Source organism: Mustela nigripes, chromosome 4 (assembly GCF_022355385.1).
Source record: "Mustela nigripes isolate SB6536 chromosome 4, MUSNIG.SB6536, whole genome shotgun sequence".
Classification (NCBI taxonomy): domain Eukaryota; kingdom Metazoa; phylum Chordata; class Mammalia; order Carnivora; family Mustelidae; genus Mustela; species Mustela nigripes.
The window spans coordinates 87,178,413-87,205,015 of NC_081560.1; the positions used below are offsets into that span (position 1 = coordinate 87,178,413).

General features: G+C 39.0%; 1 protein-coding gene across 1 annotated transcript in view; it reads left to right on the forward strand.

Annotated features, from left to right (window-relative positions):
• Positions 1-7,565: 7,565 nt before the first annotated feature.
• Positions 7,566-26,603, forward strand: part of KMT2E (lysine methyltransferase 2E (inactive)) — a 90,167-nt gene continuing 71,129 nt past the window's right edge. Inside the window, 1 exon segment of the mRNA XM_059397005.1 lies at positions 7,566-7,930. The gene's annotated coding sequence lies outside the window, so the exon portion shown is untranslated.

A 26,603-nucleotide genomic window follows, 5' to 3' on the forward strand; every position in this document is an offset into this window, starting at 1 on the left:
ACTCAGGTCATGATCTCAGGGTCCTGGGATCGAGTCCTGCATCGGGCTCTCTGCTCAGCAGGGAGCCTGCTTCCTCCTCTCTCTCTCTGCCTGCCTCTCTGCCTACTTGTGATCTCTCTCTGTCAAATAAATAAATAAAATCTTAAAAAAAAAAAAACTGAGCTAAATTAAAACGGTAGAATAAAAATTGGGAGAAACTAGCAAGTAAACATTTCAGACACAAATGCTTCGAACGTTCTAATTACCAAGTAGTTTATCTAGCCAACCTAACTGAAAATGTAAGGGCTGGGAAATATGTTTCCTGTGTCTTAAATATGGTAGGAATGCCAATTACTGTATTCAAATTAGAGTTGGTTGAAGTTTCAATCTGTCCCAGGAACAAAGCAATCAAAGGGGAAAAACCAGATCACAGTTTTAAATTTGAGACACAAATATCAATATACTTTGGGAGGGACACTTTAAAAAATATTTTTTAGGATAAGGAATAGTAAAGTGATATAATCATTTAGAATAAGCTTCTATATAATTTAACTCGATTTAAGTTTTAGTTTTATGAAATATCATTTACTCTAAGTCGATAACCAATCTATTAGGACCAGTACTGTTTAAGAGATAGTTGTTCAGTGAAGGTATATTCTGTACCTTGAAAAGATAAGGCTGACTGTTTTGTGGTGTGCTTACAAGAAGGAACCAACAAACAAAAAACCCAAATCCAATTTTCTTCTATAATACAAAGACAAGATAAACTCTGCATACTTCGGGGCGCCTGAGTGGCTCAGTGGGTTAAAGCCTCTGCCTTCAGCTCAGGTCATGATCCCAGGGTCCTGGGATCCAGCCCCACGTCAGGCTCGATCCCAGGGTCCTGGGATCCAGCCCCACGTCAGGCTCTCTGCTCCGCGGGGGGGCCTGCTTCCTCCTCTCTCTGCCTGCTTCTCTGCCTACTTGTCACCTCTGTCTGTGAAATAAATGAATAAAATCTTAAAAAAAAAAAAAAAACCAACTCTGCATACTTCAATGCTTATGGCAAAGAGAGGCAGCGATTGGAAAAGCCATAAAATACTTTAAGACAAAACACAATCACAAGCTCTAAATAGGACAAGCAGAGCTGGGAAACTACGTCCATTCAGAAATTTTGTTCTGTAAATTACCACTCATTATGAGTAAAGAAAGGACCTCCAATAGATTTCTCAGCTCTTCACTGACTCCATTTTTACATTTGATACTAAAGTTTATAGTTCACACTGAATGTTAAAGAGCCCATTTTCTACATCTACTGTTAAATCATTCCAGAGAACACTATAGTGGGCTCTGTAAGATTTTGCTAGCTTCCTGTTTGTTTCATTCAGGTGAAAGGAGAATACTATTAGTTTCTGTATTTTCCAGGGCAAACTCCTTACTTAGATGTTTCAGGGCGCCTAGGTGGCTCAGGCTCTGCTCGGCAGGGAGCCTGCTTCCTCCTCTCTGCCAACTTGTGATCTTTGTCTATCAAATAAATAAAATCTTCAATAAAATAAAATATGTTCCAAACTCGAACAGTTAGCAGGGAGACTACTGGCCTGATTTTTTTTTTTTTTTTAAAGATTTTATTTATTTGAAGAGGCCCCAGCCAAAGGCAGACAGCCACCCAGGCACTCTCTTTTTTTTTTTTTTTTAAAAGATTTATTTGGGGGCGGGGCAGCTCCATCTCATGACCTGAGCTGAACCCAAGGATCCATGCTCAATGACACTCATCATACCAAGCCACCCAGGGACCCCTAAGCCTGATCTTTTTGAATACCAGAAGGCAGTTAACTTCAAAATGTTTTTTTAATACTCTGAAATAAACCTATCTTTTTCTTAAGAAAACCAACCAAGTTGACTCAAGGTATCCACAACCCTGAAAAGTTTTTTTGAGGACTATTTGCAAATACGAATTTCAGGTTTAGTGTTAACATAAATAACATCTTGCCCAGAAAGAAAGAGGTAGCATTAAATCCATTTTTCAGGAAGTTAAACGAATCACGTGGCAAGTTCAACTGTAACATTTTAAGGTGTATTTAAGGGTTTAAGTTAAATCCTCAGACATAAATCTTTTTGTTCTAGACTTAGACAACACTAAAGTCAGGGGTTGGAGTGGGGCAGAGGAAAATTCCATATAAAAACAAAATCCAGGGGGGGCGCCTGGGTGGCTCAGAGGGTTAAAGTCTCTGCCTTCTCCTCAGGTCTTGATCCTAGGGTCCTGGGATCAAGCCCCGCAAGGCATCGGGCTCTCTGCTTATGGAGGGGGGGGGGGGGCGGCTTCCTCCTCTCTGCCTGCCTCTCTGCCTACTTGCGATATGTCAAATAAATAAACAAAAAATCTTAAAAAAACTGTTTTAAAAAAACAAAAACAAAACAAAAATATCCAGTGAAGACCCATATAATTCAGAATATTTTCTTACTTTGAACTTGAGCTTCAAAAGATAGACAATCACTATTCAAAAATACCCTAAAAGCTTTAACAACAGAAAAAATTGTCACCAATGGTTTATAAAGCTCAAATCTGACTCTTAGAATTCTTTTTTTTTTTTTAAAGATTTTATTTATTTATTTGACAGAGAGAGATCACAAGTAGATGGAGAGGCAGGCAGAGAGAGAGAGAGAGAGAGAGAAGCAGGCTCCCTGCTGAGCAGAAAGCCTGATGCGGGACTCGATCCCAGAACCCCGAGATCATGACCTGAGCTGAAAGCAGCGGCTTAACCCACTGAGCCACTCGGGCGCCCCCTGACTCTTAGAATTCTTACTGAGGAGCTTCATTTAACATGCAATTTTAATAAGCCCTATTATTGGAATGCCAATCTCATGATACATAAATACATGTAGGTACCAGAGGCTGTCACATGGACACTTATAAATGACAGCAAGAAAAATGATAAAAACTAAACTCATGGGGGTCCTCTGCTATCAGAGCAAGCAGTACTGAACACTTCGATAAGGCCCAAACACATCAAGGAATTAAAAGCCCAAATAACAACTAGTGTTTATATACTGAAGTTAAAATGTCCTCTACATTTGAGAAAGATGATGTTGAAAAATACGGCCAGTTTTTTTCTTCCCTTCTTTTTTTTTCTTCCCATCTTTTTGCAGTCAGAAATATTCCACCAGCAGCGCCGTCCCCTCTTTCACCTAAGTCAAAGGGGAGGAAAGCTTGCCTATGAGTCTTCTAATCCTTCCTTTCCTCATCAAACCCTGGTACTCAAGTGTGCTTTTGAAAAGTGTGAAAGCTAGGTTTTACATTTTGCACTACAGTTTATTAGTAGACTCTTATCTTAAAAAAAAAAATACCCCTCCCCAACACGGGTATAACTGAATGCCAAACAAGTGTCAAGCATTGGGCTGCATCACTATTTAAAGAACGATTCATATGACTTGGGAGCTAAAATATGAAGTTTCAGGAGGCAAAGTCTCAAGTTACCCAGGAGTGGGAAGTACTATGGGTGGAATGGACAAAGACAAACGTATGAAACAGCACTCCAGGTGTATTTTATCGACTAGGGGATGTCTGCCACCTGGAGCCAGTTACAAAACTTCCAATTATATAACATGATAATTTGAATCAGATTGTAAGAAGGCTGGGGTATGGTTTCCTCAAATAATTAAAGAGAATGAGAAGCAAAAATATTTTGAGGGAATGGGTGAACAAAGTTCTTTGGAATCTAGTACCAAGCTCAGTATTTTTTCAGTAGTTTAGGAAGACTTTGCCCCCCGCCCCCAATACCTTAACATTGCATTTACAGCTTGAGATAAAAATTTAGGCTTTACTGGAGTCATAGACAAAAATGAAATTGCCCAGAGAGAACATATAACACAAGGAGGTAGTCAAAGAAATAATTCCAAGTAGTATTTAAAACACCACAGGAACATGGCAAAAGAAAAACTACAGCTCAAGATGTGGCAATTGGGAATAATGTAGACATACTGATGAAAAAGACAAAAACATGGGGCACTGGGTGGCTCAGACCGTTGAACCTCTGCCTTCTGCTCAGGTCATGATCTCAGGGTCCTGGGATCCAGCCCCACATCGGGCTCTCTGCTCAGCAGGGAGCCTGCTTCCCCCACCTGTCTCTGCCTGCCTCTCTGCCTACTTAAGATCCCCCACTGTTAAAAAAAAAAAGGTAAAATCTTAGGAAAGAAAAACAAGGATACTTCTATTAGCTTGAAAAATGGTCTCTCTTCCTTATTAAGGCAGAGTGATGCTAGGAAGACTGAAAATTACCTTAAAAACCTGACTTCAGGGGCGCCTGGGTGGCTCAGTGGGTCAAAGCCTCGACCTTTGGCTCAGGTCATAATCCCAGGGTCCTGGGATCTATGGAGCCCCGCATCAGGCAGTCTGCTCAGCAGGGAGCCTGCTTCCTCCTCTCTCTGCCTACTTGTAATCTCTGTCAGTGAACTAAATAAATAAATAAATAAAATCTTTAAAAAAACCCAAAATTAAACAAAATAAAAACCTGACTTCAGGGGCGCCTGGATGGCACAGTGGGTTCAAGCCTCTGCCTTCAGCTCCGGTCATGATATGATCCCAGAGTCCTGGGATGCAGCCCTACATGGGGCTCTTTGCTCAGCAGGGATCAGCCTGCTTCCTCCTCTCTCTGTGCCTGCTTCTCTGCCTACTTGTGATCTCTGTCAAATAAATAAAATCTTAAAAAAAAAAAACAAAACCTGACTTCATATTTGGTCCCTTTTTCCTGAGCCAAAATAAAAGTTGTTATGACAGTTTAGGGAGACACAATTTATACATGACAAATCCTCCAAGTTATTCAAGAGTTCTTAAATGCAAAGTGCCCTTTTTCTATTCAAAATGGATGAACACAAAAAAACTCTGAACTCTAAAATCTTCGTACTACTTAATATTTACACTTTAATTACAGGCTTTTCAGTTTATTCATACTGTTATTTCAATGAAAAAGCCACAAAAACTAGCAAGGGTTTAAGTATAAACAGAATCTTGTTTTCACACTACCAAGTCTACAACTAACACTATAGGAAATAACATAACCTTGACCTGAGTTAAACCCATCTTTTCAGGTCTAGCAAACATTTCCTCCTAGCACAGGATGTGTCCTGTCAAAAAGCAAGCCAGGTTTCGGTGCAAGTATCTTTGTTTGTGTAACTCCCTACTCTCAACACCACCGGAAGGGAGAAGCTTTTTCAATTTTCACCAGTTTAGTTAAATGGCTATTATGCTTGTCTGTCCAAGTGGGAATAACCAAAAACAAAACTAGTATTTCTTCCTGAACGTACGAATATAGGCCACTTAATAACTTTTGAACTAAAGACCTTCAACTAACAAGGTTTCGGAAACTGTTACTTAAGTCCCACACTTCCTACAGAAGTGGTTTAAAGAGGTAGGCTTCATAATGGTGCAGGAATCTTAATGAGTAACATTTACCGAAAGTGATTTCATCTTTTATTTTTAAAGACCATAGATAAGAGGGCAACAGAAAGACAAAAGTATTGAAAACATCCTTATTTCATGTAGATTACAACAATAGCAGCTTTTATTCTGTTATTACTAATCACTCCTAAATTTGAAAAGCGTATCCACTAAAATGACACATTCTTTTAGAATATACAGAAGGGAGGATATGAGAAGTACACAGGAAGGAACAGAAAGCCTGAAAATGATCCTCAAAATTCAAATGGTAACTTTTAGGAAATTTTAAGTGTTCCTGGGTGTTACTTACACCTTTTAAACTTGCTTCCAAATACACGAAATATTTTTCCTCTGGGATCTGAGAAACCTAACGCTTTCTCAAAAAATAACTGATAACTTCTTGACGTTGTGGCCCAGCTACTCTCTCTTTTTACTCAGTCCAGCGGCCCTTAGGGACTCGCAGATGACTGCGACTCCAACACTAGGAAACTGTCACCTTACGTAAGAACTTTGCAAGGAGAAAGGTAGGTAAGAAAATAGGGCACCAAACCTCCACCACCAACAGCCGTCACACCCCGTAAGGAGTGTCCCTCCAGGGGCTTTCCCCCGGGAGCCGCAACTGTAAGCTATATGGGGGAGGGGAACAGCTCTCAGTCATCTCTTCCTCTTCAGGCCGCCAACGCCGACCGCACCACAGTCTCCTCCGCCCAAGCCCTTTCCCCTCCCCCGCCCCAGCCTGGGTAGGAGCCAAACCCCACAGGAATGCAGCCCGGTCACATGCGCTGCGGCGGCGGTGGACGTGCCTCTCCCCCCGCGCCCCAAGGAGACCCAGCGCCATCTTGCCCTGACGCAGTTACAAAAGTCATGGGAGTAATTTCGTCTCCTCGTCCGCGCCAGCGCCCCAAAGTTTCGGAGAGGCCGAGCCGGGGCCCTCACCTCGCGCAGGGACAGGAGAAAATACTCAGGGAAGAGCCTTGAGATTCTCTTCGCCACTGCTTGGGTTCCATATCAGCCGCGGCAGCAACGATCACCATCGTCACTTCTCCCTCTCTGCCTTTGCAACAGCCTCCCCCGACCGCTCTGGCCCCACCCGCTGCTGCAGCATGAGGTCATCGCTAGCCAATCACGACGCGCCCGACAGAACACATCAGGCACTGATTGGCTGCACGGACCGCCTCTGCCTCTCCCCACTTCGCGTACCAAGCGCTCCTGGTCTCTGCGGAGCGAGAAGACGGAAACCGCCATTTCGGGGGAAGACCCCGAAAACAAGAACAAGAATCACCGTGTTATTTTAGTGGGGAAACCCTTGTTTTATTCTTTGGCTTCCCCCTTTTTTCTTCGAGATAACCGTCTCTCTGTCCCTCCCTCGTTTAATCACCACCACATAAAGGAACTCCCGCTCCCCACCCCGCACACTGTCCCGCCGGCGGGGAAATCCTTCCCCTGGGCCAAAAGAAGTAGGAGGCAGCGACGGCAACTGCACCGACGGCAACGGCAGCTTTTTACCCCGAAACACGGTGGCAGGAAAGCGGCGCTGACGGTGGCTGTACTTTTCCTGCTGCTTCTCCCCCCGACCTCTTCCGTTTCTCTCTCCTCCATCGAGACGGCGCTGGACGCCCCAGCTCCGCTTTTATCCGGTGCCCGGAGTCTGCGCACTGGAGCCTCCACAGCCCCTAGTGGGCGTCGAGTGACACCCCAACCGAGTTCACCCAGCGCTGGAGGCCAGACTGAGGAGGGGGAGGGGAAGACTGAGACTGAGATGGTTTGGGGAGTGGGAGAAAGTGCATCGCTTTAGGAAGGGGGGGGGGGTTGTTCCCAGGGCCTACAGTCCTCATCCTTCCACCCAACAGTGGCGTGCCCAACGTCGCCGATATCCAGACTTGAGGGCTGCTCAAGGAGAAGGGGTAAAGAACCAATCCCACCAAATACGAAACTTCCCAAACCTTCTGTGAATAGTTGAATGCATCTGTTGTGATAAAGACGGAGGTTCTGCCCACCTCTCTGCCTCCAGTTGGCTATCTTCAAGCCTCTGTGGAAGAGGCAACGGCGGGCGGCAGCCCACAAGCAAAATGGCGGCGGGCAGCTTCGTCCCCTCCCCCTCTGCCCCTGCGGAGCGGGGCGGGCGGGCCCCGTGCACTTGCCGCCGCCGCCGCGGCCGCCGCCGCCGCCGCCGCCGCGGCCGCCGCCGCCGCCGCCGCCATTTTCCCAGAGCGAGAGGCAGTGACACTGAGCGGGCGCAGGGGGCCGAGTCGGAGACCGTGCCTGAGTTCGGGAGCGGCAACAGAGGGGGCATAGACACTCTGAGCAGCCTTGCTGTCGCCTCTGCGTTCCTGTTGACTGTCTGGGTGCCCCCTCCCCTACTCTTTGATTGCTGGTGAAGAGGCTGCGCGCTGCTGTTTGGGGAGGGGGTGTGTGGAGCCGGGTCCTGTGTCCGCAGTGGCTGCTGTTGGGGGGTCGTCTGTTCGCGGAGGTGTGGAGAGACTCCCTGGGGGTCGAGCAGATAACGGGGTTCGGGTGTCTGGTGTGTGAACATCACAGGTCAGTGCCTGTCGTCTCCTTGGGAGTTCTTGGGGTTTGTGGGGTGGAGGGACGCGTGTTTCAAGGGGGAGGGGGCTTTCTCATTTTTATCCTTTTGGGAGGGGGTTGGGGGGAGTCGACGTTGACTCTCAGGTGTCTGGGCTGGAAGAAGACGCTGCTTGTTTGAATAGAATTTATCCTTTCTCTTCCCTGTCCCTAGAAAGGGAGCATTATGGCGGGTTTTAGGGTTGGGGAAAGGGGAAACTGGCAGTTAAACCCCCTTGAGAGTGGGAGTTAGGGAGGGGGCGCACTCCTCATTGGCAGCGGGTTAAGGCCGCTTGGGTGAGGAGGGAGGCTTGTGACTGTTAGTAGGGTTTGTGTCGAAGTGGTCCCAGGAGCTGCCAGTCTCCCTTTCCTCGACCGCATCTTGTTCAGGTGCTGAAAAACCGTATAGGCCCCATTTTCTTCTTCTTCCATTAATTGCCTGGTATTCTCTGGTGCAATTACCTAGTAAATACGAGGGGGGTTAAGAGGACGTTCTGGGTCTCTATCTTCCTTTGTGGGGGAACGAGACAGCTCCTCATCCTCTCCAGGAGAGGGTAAACCCGCCCCTGAGGTGGTCACCCCAGTACCCAGCCTTCTCAGTCTCCTCCCCCACTCTTCTTGCATTATCGCGGTCCTTTACTGTACCGCAGGCTTAGAATCCACAATATGGCACATTTCAGAAAAGCTTATTTTGACCAAAGGGATTGGCACAAACACTGTGGCAGCAGATAGAGAAGAGAAACAAACGGTTCACTGTGCTAAACGGGGGAGGGGGGAGAGAAAAAACAATCCGGAGTGCTCTCTTCCACTGGCCTCAGTTCCGTAGAGATAGATCCGTTCTTGCTAGACTCTTAAGAATGAGACAATTTAAAGTCAAAGAGAAATCGCTAGAGTTCGCTTTGGAGTAAACCCCGGGTTTTGGTTTGGTTTGGTTTGGTTTTTTGGTGCCTATTTCCCCTCCTTTTAGAGATGTGAATAACGTAAGGTGTTGGAGTTCTGGAGACCTTGGAGAGAATTAAGTGAGGTGCATTCAACTCTAGGCTGGAGACATCAATACCTAACTGGAAGATAGCCCCGTTTTTTCCTTTATTTTCCGAGATGGGAAGTAAAAAGTGAAATTTCCCTCTTTTGTCCTTTACAGATTCTAAAAATGGCGGCCCCAGGCTGATGTTGTGGTAATCTAATCAGCTCGGGTCCTCCACACCCCATGCAGTGCGTTTGTCTGCAGCATATTACGGGCTTATTATGTTTACATGAAAAGACTGTGCTTCTTTTCTTCCCCAGATAGTTTACAAAAATGTGTTGATTTTACTGCAAATTATAGTGCTGTGTTTTAGTTGATTAATTTTATTGTTTTTCCTGAGAGGCAAATAAAATGACACCACTTTCGAAAAAAAAATTAAAACACTCAGGTAGCCTTAGAAATTCAAGTAGTGAGGGTAGGTACTCTTAAACATTAAAAAAAAAAAAATACTTGGGACAAGGAATAGTTTCTTGCTCGGTTTAGTGCAAGTGTTTTTTATTCTGTGCTAAAGTAAGTTAAAATGTTTAATAAGTGTGTAAGTGTAACATTTTGTGGGACTACATGTTTTAATTTAAAGTGAAATGTTTCCCATCCACTTCTTGACCAGTTTTGTGAATTTTGGTTTTTGTACTCTTTCAGATTAATTTTTAGGGAGCTGTACAAACAAGCCTAAACCTGTTACTTCGCTGGGTGTGGAGATGCTTGTTCTTCTCATTATTTTATTTTGCATCCATTTTTCTCACGTATTTCAGCATTCCTTAAGAATTTTCCAAGTTATCTGTATTTCATGAAGTGCAGCTGCACAGTTTGCTATCTTTTAAAATTGTTTTATAGCATATTATTGTAATTATGTAAGTAGAAAAGTAAGGCTTTAGTTCTTGAAGCCACCCCCGCCATGCCCATTTACCTATTTTGGGATGTGGAACTTAGTCTGTTTTAATGACTTGAAATGAAAGCCATACCATAATATAGGGTCTTGAATCCATTTTATTCTAATTTCAGAATCTACTAGATTGAGACAGAAAATTAAATGGTGTCATTTACCAGTATTTGAAAAAGTAGGAATGATTAAAATTCACCTCTATAGTGGGAGGTTGATGTTTTTGGCTTCAACTTAGCAGTGAGTTTTCAGTGGGGCCATTAATGGCGTTTAATGACCAGTCTGATATGGAATAACTGAAAGATGAGTGCCTTTCAATCCAGTAGTTCTTAAAAAGGTTGGGGAGTATACACCCTTTAATGATTCTTTTATTCCACTGTAAATTCTGCTCTGATATTTACAATGGAACAAGAGAATCATGAAGTTCACAATTGAGCTAGTTTACTTTTTGTTCTACAAAATAATCTTAGAAATAACTGGCTTAGAGAGTTTCATCATGGAAGACTGAGCACATAACCTTACTTAGAATCTTTGAAATGTATTGTAAAATGAAATATTAGTGGATAGTTGGAGTTTGTGTAGGGGTTTCTGGTCAATACACATTTTTATTATGCTCTGGGTGATCATGTAAGTCTAGGTCGTAACTTTAATGTAAAGATTTGTGCGTTTGTTTCATAGAGTGTGTGGTTAAGATCTGTGGTCCAGAAGGTTGGTACTTTAACTTACTATTTAATGTAGGAAATCAGTATACTCTTAGGGAAATTTGGTTTATGTAGCCAGGGGAGGGAACACTGTCTACACCCATTGTTTTTTCTTGATAGTGACCTTGATCAGGTCTAGACACAGAGCATTTGGACCTACTTGGCTTCAGATAAACAATACCAAGTTAGAAATTATGAGAAAAGCTGCCTTCACGCTATTGCTTTCCTCATACTGGGCTGCTTCATTGCCTTTGGTTTTTTTTGTTTTTGTTTTTGTTTTTGCTTGTTTTGATATATATTTAAAGGATATTGTACTTTATTTTAAATGGTTAATTTATAAATAACATGGTTATAAATGTTTGGCTTTTGTTAATGTATACCCCATTGACTGTGTTTTAAATTAGAATTGTAGAGGCAGATTTATTAAAAGGTTAGGCAAGGTTTTTTCTTGGTGAGTTTTGATACAGTAGGTCTGGGTAAGGGGGGAGACTAGTCAAATGGTCTTTTGTTAAGAGTTTTGAGGGATTAGGTGTTTATCTGTTTAAGTGGATTTGTGAAAAATTATAACGTAATTGGAGAGCAAATTTATTTTTAGAGACTATATTTTGATCGTACTTCCCTTTTGTTGTCAGTGTATGTTATAGGATCCCTTTGATCTCAATTTAAGTTTAGAACCTTTACAGGGCTCCTCCATTTCCCTTCAACTCTTTAGATCTCTGATAACTCTCACAATTTTGGCTTGTCTGTCTTAGAGCTTCCAGCCAGAGGATTTTTACCATGTATACCACAGTAAGCTCTAGGACTTCTTGGATCTAAAATGAGGAAGTGAGGATAAAAGCCAATTAATAATTTAGGAGAAATTCTTCTTTTAACACATACCTTAGTGGTCTTAGTGAAAGTCTAACTTTTAAAATTGGTTTCTTATTTCTAAGAATAATGTACCCATTTTCATGCATCAAAGCCTTACACCTATAGGGATTTTTTTAAAGTGTGTTACATAAATCCTAACAGATCCGCTTTTCTGGAAGTTAGTACTGGGACTTAAATGTGTGCTATCATTGAGTGTTTAAAATGGAGAAAATGAAAAAGACTTGGAAGAACTGTCAAAAGGTGCTAAAGAAGTATCAGTGTGGAATTTTTGTAAAAGATGCTGTTTATTTTTTAAAATATTTTCATAGTGTATAATTAGCTTTCATTTCCAAAGGATTGATTCACAGTAGAGAGTAGGTGCTCAATTATTTGTTGCATTTAAAGCTTTCATTTAAGCAGACACATCTCAAATATTCTGGGTAATCAGGGACTGTTTCTTGTGATATGTTAGAATAAATGTTTAATACTTGTATTCAGGGAGAATTTTTAATGTTAGCTATAGAATTATTTTTACTTTATGGTAAAATTATTCTTTTGTGTTGACTGGCAAAAAAACAAGGATACTATTTTAGATGTTGCTGTATAAATGTTAGTTTTTAGGCTGAGTTTAAATTGGAGTAGCTTACTGTTTCTTTTTTACTGTCTTTTGTAACGTACAAGTGTTGGGAAGAGCCTTTTTAAAAAAATATTAAATGGATAATACGTATTAAATTCTTATTTAATATGGAAGAGGAATATTTATGGTTGAAAATAGTTTTTTAGCACACCAGATTTGAAGTAACAGTATTTAACTAAAAATCTTGCTATTGCAATTAAATTAATTCCTAACTAAAGAGAGAGGTAGGAATTAACCAAAAGATTTTTTTTTGTTGTTAATTGTGAGCACTCATGCTAAGTGCTACATTAAAAATCAGATGGTGACTAAAGCTAATTTAATTAGATGTTATTTGTGTCTTTAAGAATATAAGAAGTTTTTATTAACCATTAGTAACAAGGATGCTTTTTTACTTAAGTCAGAGTCAAGAAAATAGTTGGGTCTTAAATTTCACTTGATAAATATTTTCCCTTAATATGACATCAGGTCGTTCTTCCCTACAGACAGCTCATAAATAAAATTGTTTTTAGGTAGTTTACAAAAGCCATTTTTGTATTGTTAGGTGAATTTTCCAGCTTTACTGGAAAATCTGATTTGATTATTTATAAGAACTATTTAAGTTGTTTGGGATCTTGGACTTTTCAGTGCAACAGCTCAGTCAGTTTTTTTGATGTGTTGAGTTATGCCATCAAAACAAGATACTATGGCTTTCCACACATTAGTAATCTATAATATAGTAATTCATTGAGTAAATAATCGATTACTTGTCCATTATTTCTAGTTAAAATATTTGTTTTTGCATTTTAAAATTGTCCTAAGTGTGAAATGTGGGTTTAATTAAGACAGGACCTGAGAAAATTATTTGTGCAACTTTCTTTATTTGAGTTGTACAGTTGGAGAAGAGAGAATTTTCTAGCAACTCTTAGATGTTTGCTTAATTTAGAGTTAATCTGAAGGAAAAAACATCTTCGTCCTGAAGTGTATAATTGAGAAAGAACATTGAGTAATCACACCTGTGTTATAGCTAACTTTGTTACAGCATTTAAGGTCTGAGCCTATAGCAATAAAGTTAACTAATGGAACAGTGGGATTGAGATAGTTTTGGTTTGTGGTATTCATAAGATAATTTTAAATTTCAGGTTCACAGAATTAGGTTAGCTAACATTTTCTCTACTACCAGAAAATTTTTTTTTAAATTTTATTTATTTGACAGAGAGAGCGATCACAAGTAGGCAGAGCAGCAAGCGGTGGGAGGTGGGGGGAGCAGGCTCCCTTGCTGAGCAGAGAGCCCCATGCAGGACTCTGTCCCAGGACCCTGAGAACATGACCTGAGCCGGAGGCTGTCTTAACCCACTCAGCCAGCCAAGTGCCCCTAAGACCAGAAAAATTTTTAGTGTTTAAATCTATTTTGACTTTTGTTTTCAAAAGGTATTTATAACATAATTTTTACTTAAAGACTAACTGAAAAAAATTCCTCTTGTTTTTGTATGTTGTTTGAAGAAAGGTTTCAGGAATTTGAAAACCCATTTTCTCTTTAATGATACGTGACTGACTGAAAGGTTGAGACTGCTTCATTAGCCATATATTGATGAGGTTCTGGGGTTGGTCTGATACATAGTAGCTCTTCTTGAGAAAGTAAGATTGTTCCTTTTGAATTATTTGCTTTTCTGCTGCTTTTTAAATGAAGCTGCATAATTGGCTGAATTGACACAGCCCTGTTATATCTTACCATTAAGCCCCCAGCAAAACCATCTTTTTCAAGCACAGACAAAAGATTATTTCTACTTCTCAAAAGCCTGCTGTTTTAGAGTTTGTTTGGATGCAAGGTACAGAAATCAGCTCCAGCTAGCTTAAGTAAAAGATTTGTTATAGAACTGTAGGGAAATCTTAGAGAACTTTTTTGAAGAAAGTACAGTTAGACCTCACAGGAATTGGCAAGGTGTCAGTGAACCACTGTTCTCCATCTTGATCCCTTTAATTAGCTGTGACTGGTTAAGGAGATGGTGGTAGAATGAGTATTTATGGTGTGGGGGAGTTTGCTTGGGTGGAGAGCAAGAGAAGGACACTTAATTCATCGTAAAGCAATTGCTTTTTTCCCCTGGATGTTCATGTGTACTTCGGAGGGCCTCTGAAACTAAATAGTGTCAAATGGATGATTCCATTTTTTAATTTTAAAAAATACAAATATTGTATATAATTATATACACATATGCTAAGGAATACTGCCAAAACACCAAGATTTTTTGTTTTTTTTTTTATTTTTAAATAATTTCAGGCTTACAGGAGTTACATGAGTAGTAACAAAACTTCCCTTAAGCCCTTTACTCAAATCCCCTCGTTTTTAACATTTTGTCTTATTTACTTTATTATTTTCTCTGTTGATGTGAAAAGAAATTCTTAACTATTTGAGAGTAGATTGCATATATGATGCTGTCTTATACTTAAGTATGCATTTCCTAAGATCAAGTGTCTTAAGTAAGCAGAGTGGTTAAATTTAGGAAATTTAGCATTGATGTAATACTTTTTATTTAGACTCTTGTCCATATTCCATTTTCATTGGTTCCCAGTTATGTCCTTTATTAGCACTTTTTTTCTGGTTCGGTTGCCAATTCAGTATTACAGATTGTGTTTAGTTTTCAGGTCTCTTAGTCTTTCATGATATTGGCAGGCTAGTCATTAAAGCAGTGTCCCTCAGTTGGGTTTACCTAAGGTTTCTTCATGATTAGATTCAGATTTTGGATTTTTTTCTGGAGTACTAGATAAGCAATATATGGGTTTTTTGTTTTGTTTAATCATCTGGATGCATTTAATATGTTTGCCCCTTATCAGTAGTTCATTTTAATTGCTTGGTTAAGGCGTGGTGTAGTTTCTCCATTGTATAGTTACTGTTTCTCTTTTTGCCATTATTAAGTAATTTGTGGGAAGGTATTTTTGAGGTTGTGTAAATATTCTGTTCCCTGTCAGACTTTCCTAGATTCAGTGTCTATTGGTGATTCTTGCCAGAATAAGTTTTTACCATGTGGCTGCAAACACACCAAAGTTTTTAGCAATGATTTGTGTCTGGGTAATTGGAATTGTGGGAGTTTTCTTTTTTCTTGTCTTTCTGTGAGACAGATGAATCGTTTTTGAAATCACACAGATTAAAAACTACTTTAAGGAAGGAAAGTGTAGATAATTTGGATAGTGTCAGATAGTGTCATTTTCTACACATGGGATTTAAAATAGCTTACTGAATGCTGTCCTAATTTGAAATTCAGAATACAGAAAATAAGTACATAGGTTGTTAAATTATTTAATTATAGTGTTCTAATTACTCATTTAGTTTTTAGAATTATTACTAAATGAGCCTTGAGTTAGAATTGTTTAGGTTTATGATTTGCTGCTAACACTCGCATTTTGATATCTGAGACAATGCTAAAATATATATATATATACATATATGTATTTTTAAATTTTTCTTATTTGACAGAGACACAGCGAGAGAGGGAACACAAATGGGGTGGTGGGGGGGGGAGAGAGAAGCAGGCCTCCCGTTGAACAGGGAGCCCAATGTGGGGCTTGATCCCAAGATCCTAGGATCATGACCTGAGCCAAAGGTAGATGCTTAACAACTGAGCCACCCAAGTGCCCCTGAAAATATATATTTTAATTATGGTGTTATTCCCCTTTCTCCATTAAAAAAAAAATCTTTGAAGTAATTCTTTTGAAAATTTTTTTTCTGAAATTATTGAGATAAGTTTTAAAAACACATGTTAAACATACATGTTAAAATATATTTAACAAACATATATGTTAACATATATGTTAACATATAACATATATGCAAGTTTTTTAAAAGATTCTGTTTATTATTTATTTGACAGACAGAGATCACAAGTAGGCAGAGAGGCAGGCAGAGAGAGAGGAAGGGAAGGAAGCAGGCTCCCCACTGAGCAGAGAGCCCAACGAGGGACTCTATCGAAGGACTTTGGGATCATGGCCTGAGCTGAAGGCAGAGGCCTTTAACCCACTGAGCCACCCGGGTGCCCAAGTTTGCTCTTTTAAAAAGGATTGGTGAGATGGTACATTTAATATAGCAGAGCATCAAACATCTGTAACTCTTAGAACAAAGTGCTGTATGATTTTTTGGAACAAATGTAGTACTTACTGTGGAAAAGTTCATTAGAACAAGAAAAGAATAAACAGGGAAAATACTTATTCAGACTTTAATTACATTATAATGATACTCATCAATTTGGCATATTTCTTCTTAATGATAAAATACTGGTAGTGAAATTGGGTGGTAATTTGAATATTTTACTGATTTAGGCCCTGGGTAACATACTGAATGAAAATTACTAATTTCTTTGGAAATTTTCAGAGAAAATTGGGAGAAGAAAATTTTGAGACTTGTGGGTACTTACAGAGTGGAGATTACATTCTCTAAAACTTGAAATATCCTGATAGAGAACATATTTCAAAATAGGATTAATGAGATGATACACTTGAATCAGCATTTTGTAGGGGCTTAATTAATTTAAAACTCATTTTAATCAACTGTATCTGTGTCTTAAGAGGATGAAAGTTCAGTTTGTAGCACTACTAAATTATATTCCATTGTCTTAAAAAAGTACAGGGTGAGAGGTGCAAAACAAATCTCATGATGAACTGAGGATTTTCTTTTAGGCCACAGCCCGCATGCTGGTTATGTAAAGTAGCATCCTATTGACTGAAGCTAAGAAACTAGAGTTAGAATTGATTTCTGAGATTTTTTTTTAATTTTTTTTAAAGATCTTTATTTATTTATTTGACAGAGAGAGATCACAAGCAGGCAGAGAGGCAGGCAGAGAGAGAGGAGGAAGCAGGCTCCCCACTGAGCAGAGAGCCCGATGTGGGCCTCGATCCCAGGACCCTGAGATCATGACCTGAGCCGAAGGCAGCGGCTTAACCCACTGAGCCACCCAGGCGCCCTGATTTCTGAGATTTTTATTTAAATATTTTTCACTGTGGTCCAGGGACCACATGTATTATTTACGTGGTGCTCACTAAAGCAGACATTCTTGGGCCCCATTCCAGACCTACTTAATCACATCTAGTGGAGTCTTGAATTTGCATTTTAGTTGCTAGCCTCAGCTAGTTTTTACAGTGTTCTAGCTCTTCCCTTTTATTTTGCAAGTAGAACAGAAACCAGGGAGGTTAAATGATTTTCCTTAGCTCATATAGTTAGATAGTGGTTGATCAGGGATTAAAATTTAGGTCACAATTCTTGATATTTAAACTTTTCCAGGAAACCATGCTGACTGTTCTCTTGAGAAGCCAATTTTTAGATTATCTGAATGAAGGAATACTAGTCTTTGTGCAGTGTCATGTGACAGACTATGTTTTGTGTTTCTTTACATCCCCATTCAAGATTATCTGTTGGTTTCCAGAACCCACGTGTTATTTGGATGAGTCTCGGATTAGAATTCTAGCAGTACAAATTGTGATCAAGGTTGATGAGTCTTGAATGCCAGGACAGAAGATTATGGACTTTATGGGAGAGCTGCTGAAAAATTTGTTTTGGGGAGTGACATACTAAGACTTGATTATCCCCTCCAATTTTTAAGATTATGAAAGCAGTATATATTCTTATATATGACTCAACAATACTTCGTTAGAGGCAGTATTGCCTAGGACTTAAAGTAGAAACTAGAACCGTAAGGTTGTATTGCCTTATGGACAAGTTACTTATCTTTTAGTGCCTTAGTTTCTTGATCTGCAAAATTGAGATAATAAATAGAGCCTATCTTACAGAGTCGTTTTGAGAATTCATTGAGTTAATAGGTGTACAATTCTTCATTAGTTCTCCAGCTGTTTGTATTGTAGCTGTTCCTGGAAAAAAAGTGAGTTTCTGATTCTATCCCCATTGTTTCATGTGCTGTACTGATCACTGTTTATAGCTTTTATATATGTATATATTTATACACACACACACACACACAATTTATTTAAATTTTTTTGTATATTGTGTTTTCCCCAAAGCCTTTTATATAGATATTGTAGAGGATTCCTTAACTTTCACTTAAAAAATATTAGTGCCAGGGATCCCTGCATGGCACAGTCGGTTAGGTGTCCACTCTTGCTTTCAACTCAGGTCATGATCTCAGGGTCCATTTTAAATTAAAAATACAGTGTTTAAGATATATGTAATTTTTTTTTAAAGGAAGACATTTCCTTTTTTTTTCTTTTTTTTTTTAAAGATTTTATTCTTTTATTTGACAGAGATCACAAGCAGGCAGAGAGGCAGGCAGAGAGAGAGAGGGAAGCAGGCTCCCCCTGAGCAGGATCCTGAGATCAAGACCTGAGCTGAAGGCAGAGGCCCAACCCACTGAGCCACCCAGGCACCCTGGTATATATAATTTTTAAATGAGTCTCCATATTAACTGATGAACTCACAAATTTCGAATTCCTGTTGTTTATAAATCCAGATTTTTGAGGGGGGTTGTATCTTAGAAGTCTTAAAATGCTCTTTCATGCTGACATCTTGATTTCAGACTTTGGTCTCTAGAATTGTTTATGATCATGTGCTGTAGCATCCTTAAGAAATGAATCTACCCCTCTATATTCCATTTACCTCAGTGAATCCCGTTGCTAGACAACACACATGCAGCACACACATATACACACAAATAAAAATAATTAAAATGCTGTTTCAGAATCTGTGATTTGTCCTACTGGGGTTTGTAGAATTCTGTCTAAATGAAATCACACATTTCAAATGTCTATGGAATTGAATAGATGCGCTGATCTGACAAGATCCAGTAACCTTTATTGTCTTGTGAGATTTACTTTCTTTTTGTGAGATTTACATTCATTTCTTTAGGACTCTTCTGTTAATATTGTAAACTAGATTCATTTAGTGGCAAATAGTTGAACGCCCTCTAATTGAAAGTGTTATGGTAGCTACTAATTTTGGCTTGCTGACCTTGCACATATTTCCTAGGGGAAGTAACTGATGATTGTGTTGGCTAATAACTCTGGGATCAGTTTGTGTGGTTGCAAATTTTAGCCTGTAATTTTTTGATACATTGTAACATGGTTGCTGTATGTTAGCAAAACCTAATAATTACACACTAATGTAGTAATATTTTGATTTTTGAATTCCAAGTAAAAACTGGGAGATCTTAGGGACTTAGTATTGTGCCAGAAGACAAAAGTTCTTTTATTGTGTAGTTACTTTGAGAATATTTTACTTATCATTTAAATTTAATCCAGAATGATAATGGAGATTTGAAAGGAGTCTCTGCTGGTATAGCCTTTTATAAAAGGAGTCTCTGCTGGTATAAACTCTTACTTACAGGGAGTTTAAATTTTATGCCTCTTATATCCTGAGGTAAATTGTTCATTAAGGATTTGGAGGAAAGTATCAGCCCCTAACTTTGCACAGCAGTTTTTTCATGTACAATGACTTTTATAAGGGTGGCCAGTTGGCTCAGTAAATGTTGATTTTTTTTTATCTATGTATATACATAATGTTTTCTATTTGTAAAGACAAGTCTTTAAAATTAAGTTGGAAAGTGAAAGTGGATGTAGCCTGTCTTATAGCAAATATGCTTGTCAATAATGACACTTTTATCTACTAAGTTCATTCCTGACACTTCATTTTACCCTTTATTGTACAGTTTCTCTGTGATTATATGCCTGTTCAAAACTAGCTACTCTAGGATGCCATTGGGGTTGGGCCTCTGCCTTCAGGTCAGGCCCTGGTCTCAGGGTCCTGGGATCAAGTCCTGCATCGGGCTCTCTGCTCAGTGGGGAGCCTGCTTCCCCCTCTCTCTCTGCTGGCCTCTCTGCCTACCTGTGATCTCTCTCTCTGTCAAATATAAATAAATAAAACCTTAAAAAAAAAAAAGACTGGCTACTCTAAAAGCTTGAATAAGACATAATAAGTTAATAAAGTTTGCATTTCTGAGTAATTTTCTTGATGGAGGCTTAGATCTACTAATTCCATAATTCATTCCTGTGAGATGCGTAGACATTTTTTCTCTAAGCTTCAACTCTCTAGTTCTTAGGCACTGGTTCTTTGATTTCTGGATTGTTTTTTTTTTCATTTCCGGGTTTTTTATTTTGTTTTTCTATTTATATTAATATATGCAGAGAAGAAGTTGATCATTGGATACTGTAAGTCTTGGGATTAAAAAGAGTGGGGGGGGCACCTGGGTGGCTCAGTGGGTTAAGTCTCTGCCTTCTGCTCAGGTCATGATCTCAGGGTCCTAGGATAGAGCCCTGCATCAGGCTCTCTGCTCAGCAGGGTACCTGCTTCCCCCTCTTTCTCTGCCTGCTGCTCTGCCTACTTGTAACCTCTCTCCCTCTGTCAAATAAATAAATCAAAAAATCTTAAAAAAAAAAAAAAAGACTGGGGAAAATTTTGCAGAAATAAATGGTTTAAACATGGAAAGTATTTTTTCTTATTCATTTTGCTAGTCTCTTGCTGATTTTATAGTTTGTTGATACTTAGAAATTACTCTTTTTTAGAATTAAGATTTCTATAGCAAATATTTTAAACGTGGAATTTTAAGATCTTTTCAGATATTTACAATAATAGAGATGCTGTTTTTCACTAAGTGTCTTCAGTGATCCACAGTTTTGTGATTGGGATTGATTAAATTATCATTAAATTGAGTAATGGGAACTTCATGCTTTTAATTCTTAAGAGGGAAGATGCTAAAATCCATACCAACTCTGCAAGGTAGATATTTTACCCATTTTTCATGAGAGACCTAGAGAGACTTGGAGTAGCATAGTTAAAGAGTGACTGATAAGGGGTCCTTGGATGGTTAAGCATTGAACTCTTGAGTCCAGCTCATGTCACGATCTCAGGGTCGTGAGATGGAGCTCCTCATCAGGCTCTGCACTGGTGTAGAACCGGCTTAAGATTCCTCCTCATTACCCCGCACCTGCTTGCTCACTCCCTCTCTCTCAAAAAAAAAAAAAAAGAAAGAAAGAAAGAAAAGAAAAAAAAGGCCACTGATCAAGAATTTGAATTCAGATCATTTGAAAAAATCTCAGCTCTCTATTGACCCTTATAAAGGACTAATTTTTGACTAAGTTATGAGAATACACAAATCGTTATCAAAGGCAGTTACTTAAAACTACCTCTGAGATACCTTTGATTATATTATATTGCCCTAGCTCATCAAAAGGGGCTTAAGGGCAACTTAATTTTGTTCAGTGCTCATTCCCAAGCACATAAACCAGTATACGGAACATGTTAACATAAATATGTTAAATGGATAAATTTTAGTTGATTTTATTGCATTTTAAATTAATAGAATAGTTACCCTATACTCTGGGAAAGTGCTTAAGAATAAGCAAGATTTCTTCCATTGTTTGGAGACCAGGTATTCAGAAGTCAATGGTGGCAAGCTGGAGGGGTTGATTATTGGAAGTTATTCAGATGGTGAAGATGATGGTGGGAGCCATGGAAACTGAGGAAAAATGAATCTGGAACACTGAAGAGGCACAAAAGGCTTGTTGAGCAAGTATAACAGGAGACTAGAAAAAAGAAGGATTAAAAAGAACTAGGGGAGTGGGGTACAAACAAAAAATGGAATGCAAAGTGTGGAAGAGATTCAGTTTGAGTGTTTGGTTTTTGCAGTGATGGCAGATGTTTGAATAGATACATACCCTATAGATGGCTAGGAATAGGAAATCAGAGGAATGAAAGGTGAAATCCAGTGTGGGTGGAGATTAATAATAGGGAGGATTGAGCCTTGAGAGACTCCACATTTTAAAAAGTAATAAGAGAAAGAATTACAAAAAAAATGTTCCAGAAGGAAATCAATAATGTTCTTTGACAGGTATTTTGCTTTGTTTTGAGATATGTTCCTGTTTATCTAAAAGAGGGAGGAAGGGATTGAATGTGTTAGGGTGAGGACAAATATGATTTAATCCAGAATAATTTTAGGTGGTATCTTCACTACCACGACGTGGGCTTTGATAGCTAAAATGTAAATATTAGTTCTTGGTAAAGGGTGAAGTAGATGATAGAGTTTTGAGAACCAAGCATCTAATAGCTATTTCAAGTAATGGGTCAAATGCTAGTGGCTTAAAAAAATATAACAACATTCTTTGGGAAGTTAGATTAGGGTGGAGCAGGTTTTATAGCTGGGATAGTTTTTTGAGGTAGCCTGGCCAAATTTTTGTTTATAGATAAGGAAACAGCCCTCAGGAGGTTGATCTAGAGACCTTAAAAGCTAGGTTTTTTTTTGTTGTTGTTAAGATTTTATTTATTTGACAGAGATCATAAGTAGGCAGAGAGGCAGGCAGAGAGAGAGAGGAGGAAGCAGGCTCCCTGCCGAGCAGATAGCACAATGCAGGACAGGATCCTGGGACTCTGAGAATATGACCTGAGTCAAAGGTGGAGGCTTAACCTGAGCCACCCAGGTGCTAGTTTTGTAGCAGAAAAGTCTTAAGTTGGGAAATTGGGAATGCTTCCAAGGAAGTGTAGTAAGTATTTACATAACTCTTGAAGGTTTAATAAGGTTTTTGTTGGTGGGATGGACAAAAATGAAGGACTATTACTGTAGAAAATTTGAAGGGGAATGAGCAAAGTTATGCCAACAGTAGTAAAAAGACTGGCATAGTCAGAGAATTTATGTATTGGAACAGGGTAACCTGATAATGTCAAGATTAGGAACTTAACTGTAATTACTGTGAGCTTTTGTGAAGAGGGCAAAATTAGGATACTAGTGCGTGAAGTGTATCTGCCTAAGCAATTGTTATAAAGGGCTGGAACAATTGCCTTTTTAAAAAATAAGACATCCAGGCTACATCCCAGACCTGCTAAATCAGAATCTGTGGGAATGAGGCCTAGGAATCTATCTTTTCCAACTCCAGACCCCAGTATATGAAAAGTAGCAATTTGTGTATTTATGTTTGAGGATCACTGGTTTAAAGGTCAAGTTAGAAAGGAAAAGAGACCACTTAAAAAATTGCTCTGGCAGCCCAGGTCTGAAATAATAAAAATGTAGATGGTAGAACCTGAAAGATTTGTTTAAATCCTATTCGTTAGATTTGATACATACTGTTTTTTGTTAGGGAAGTAAGAGAGGACTCAAGATCTCTAGTCTGAAAGAAATGATTCAAAATAGTGATTGAAGGTGTACTTCATTAATCCTGGAGAGGACATTGTTTTGCTTGAGACTAGAACGAAGAATGAGAGAATAAAATTATTACCAGCTTTAATTGTTTTAAGTATTATGCCCTTATATGGTGGGATACTTATTTAAAGTCTGAAAAAGCAAGAATGAACCAGCCTAACAGTCTGTATAGGTTGACTGAAAGATTAAATGCAGAGTTTTTTTGTTGTTTTTGTTTGTTAGTTTTTTAATACAGTAGACTCCAGCACTACTTTTAGAAGCTTATTTTTTCTTTTCTGCTTTGGGCAGGTAGAGTATACCAGTGAAATAAGTTTTTCATGTCATATGTTGAGTCAGTAAGTATTTTCTTTTAACCAGTGATTTTTGAGCTATTCTCCAGGAAGCTTATATGCTTTTCATGGAACTTAACTGATGGGTGCGAGGACATATAGGCAGGAACATACCCCTGCCACCCTCTTTAACCACAGACATAGCAAATGTGAGGTACAAATGCCTGTTGTACCTGTTTACAGACATTACTGATCACTTGAGGCCTCCTGTTATTGTATCTGGCTGTGGCCTCCTTAACATAGTACTTCAAGTTGACATTAGCAATCGCTGGGAAAAGCATAGGAGATTCAAGCTATTTTTCATTCTGGAATCAAAATACATGCTTAGATTTCACATGGGGCACCTGGGTGGCTCAGTGGGTTAAGCCTTTGCCTTCAGCTCAGGTCATGATCTCAGGATCTTGGAATCCAGCCCCACATTGGGCTCTCTGCTCAGCTGGGAGCCTGCTTCCCCCACTCTCTCTGTCTGCTTGTGATCTCTCTCTCTCTCTGTCAAATAAATAAATAAATACTTTAAAAAATGCTTAGATTTCACTGTATAATGTCATTTGTAAAAAAGTTTCTATCAGTACTCAAAAAAAAGTTTGAAGGCCACAATTTTAATGTCATTTTAGAAAATTAAGTTTTAAATTTTGAAGTAATATAGAGTTACATGCATTTGTAAGAAGTAGTGCAGAGAGGGATCCCTGGGTGGCTCAGTTGGTTAAGTGTCTGCCTTCGGCTCAGGTCATGATCCCTGAGTCTCCCAGGATCAAGCCCTGCATTGGGCTCCCTGCTCAGTGGGGAGTCTGCTTCTCCCTCTGCCCTCCTCTGCCTTGTGCTCATGCATGCTCTCCCTCCTTCCCCCACCCCAACCCACACAGATAAATAAATAAAATCTTAGAAAAAAATACAGAGAAACTATTTTTCCTTTATGCAATTTTTCTCAATGGTAGCATCTTGCAAAACTGCTGTACAGTGTCACAGCCAGAATATTGATACTGATACAGTCTATTCACTTTGTTCGGATTTCCCCAATTCCACGTGTGTGTGCATAGGAGTGTGTGTGTGTGTTTAGTTCTTGGCATTTTTATCACATGTAGGTTCCTGTATCCACTACCACACTTAAGATACAGAACATTTCCATCTCTACAAGAATCCCTGGTGATACCCTCTTACAGCCACACTGATGTGTTCTGTTTCTATAATTTGTCATTCAGGACTCTTATGTAAATGGAATTATATGGTATGTGATCTTTTTGGGATTGGCTTTTTTATTTCACTCAGCATAATTTCCTTGATATTCATCCAAGTTGCATGTATCAATAGTTCCTTTATATTACTAAGTAGTATACCATTTAATACCATTTTCTCATTTGATAGACATAGGACATGCAGCCTCAGACTTTTCCTTTAAATCTGTAGTACGTGTCTCTCCTTTTCTTTTGTTAACTTCCCTGATTCTGTTTTCTCTTAATATCTCAATCACCAACTCCATGAGCGCTGCTGGGAGCACAGTTTAAAAATTACTAATGTGGATAGCAACTTTTTTTGTTTTTTAACAGAAGGACGTTGTACCCATGAAGTACGTGGTATTATGCTTTACAGGTACGATGCTTCACATATGTGATGCTTTACATTGGAGAATGTGGTATTACTGCTTTTGCTTGTAAAAGTAAGCTATTAAGGAATTTGGGAAGGTGATTATTCTTAACTTTGAAGATTTTTTTCTTCTGCACTTGTATTGTGAGCAGTAAATTCTAAGATATGTTGTTGTGGGGCCATATTGCAAGTAGAAAGTGGCAATAGATAACTGTTTCAGCAGGAAATAGCTTTTGTTATATTCTCAGGTGTGAGTATAGACTAAACTCTAAGAGCAGTTTTGTGTGTATGGGAAACAAATTGTATTTCCATCTAGGGACAGTCTAACTTGTCAATTCTTACCAGTCACTGAATTGCTTTTTATTTTATTTTTTAAAAAATCTTACTTATGAGAGAGAGAGAGAGCATGGGTAGGGAGCCTGATGTGAGGCTCGATCCCAGGACCCTGGGATCATGACCTGAGCGGAAGGCAGATGCTGAACTGACTAAGCCACCTAGTTCCCCCTGAATTGCTGCCTTAAAAGGCCACATTTTATACTGAAGTTTAGTGATCCCCACCACTTTGGGAGATAAGAAATACTCCTCAAAAAAGCATCATGCATTAAAAAATTGATAGTAATGAATTAATTTTTTTAGCTTATACATGCTTTGGGGTGGGGAAGGAGGAATGTGCCAGTGTTCAGAAGTTTTCCAGAAACCCTAGTAGAAAGAATGGTACCCCATTTTATAATGCCAGACAAATAGTTCACAATATTGTATTCATACATGTATTTTAAGAATTAATGGACTTCATTTTTTAGAGTAAGTTTAGGTTCACTTAAAAACTGAGAAGAAACTATAGATTTCTCACATGCCTCCTCCTGACCCAAGTACAACCTTGCTCATTGTCAGTGTTCCTCATTATTATGGTACATTTGTTACATTCAATGAACCAGCAGTTAAACATCCTTATCAACCAGATTGTATAGTTCACATTACAGCTCACTCTCTGTCTTCATGTTGTTTTTTTAAGGTTGTTCTTCTTAATACTTTAATACCCTTTTTTCAAGTTTATTTATTTATTTGATTAGTAATCTCTGCACCCAGTGTGGGGCTCAAACCCACAATCCTGAAATCAGGAATTGCATGCTCTTCTTACTGAGCCAGGCACGCTGGTCAGAAATTCTTAATAGTTGACTTGACTTTTGCAAGTATAATAGTTGAGAATTGTTCTTCAGTACTCATTCTTAAGGACTTTCACTAAATATTTAGTTCCCAGAAATTTTATCTGATCATGATAGCTAATACTGAGTGCCACACAGAGTCTGAAACAATTCAGAAATACATGTTCTGTGATTATTCCTGTTCAGAGATGAGGTGCTAAGGCTTAGAGAGAATAAGTAACCATTATTAGTAAGTGTGAATGTGAATGATTGTGAAAATGTGAATGTGAAAGAATGTGAAAGCTGAAGCATTGCTACTTTGACATTGAGTTTAGTAGTAATGGGATTGTATTAAATATGATATAGTGAAACACTGTGAGACTTTCACAGAACCAGAAGATACACTT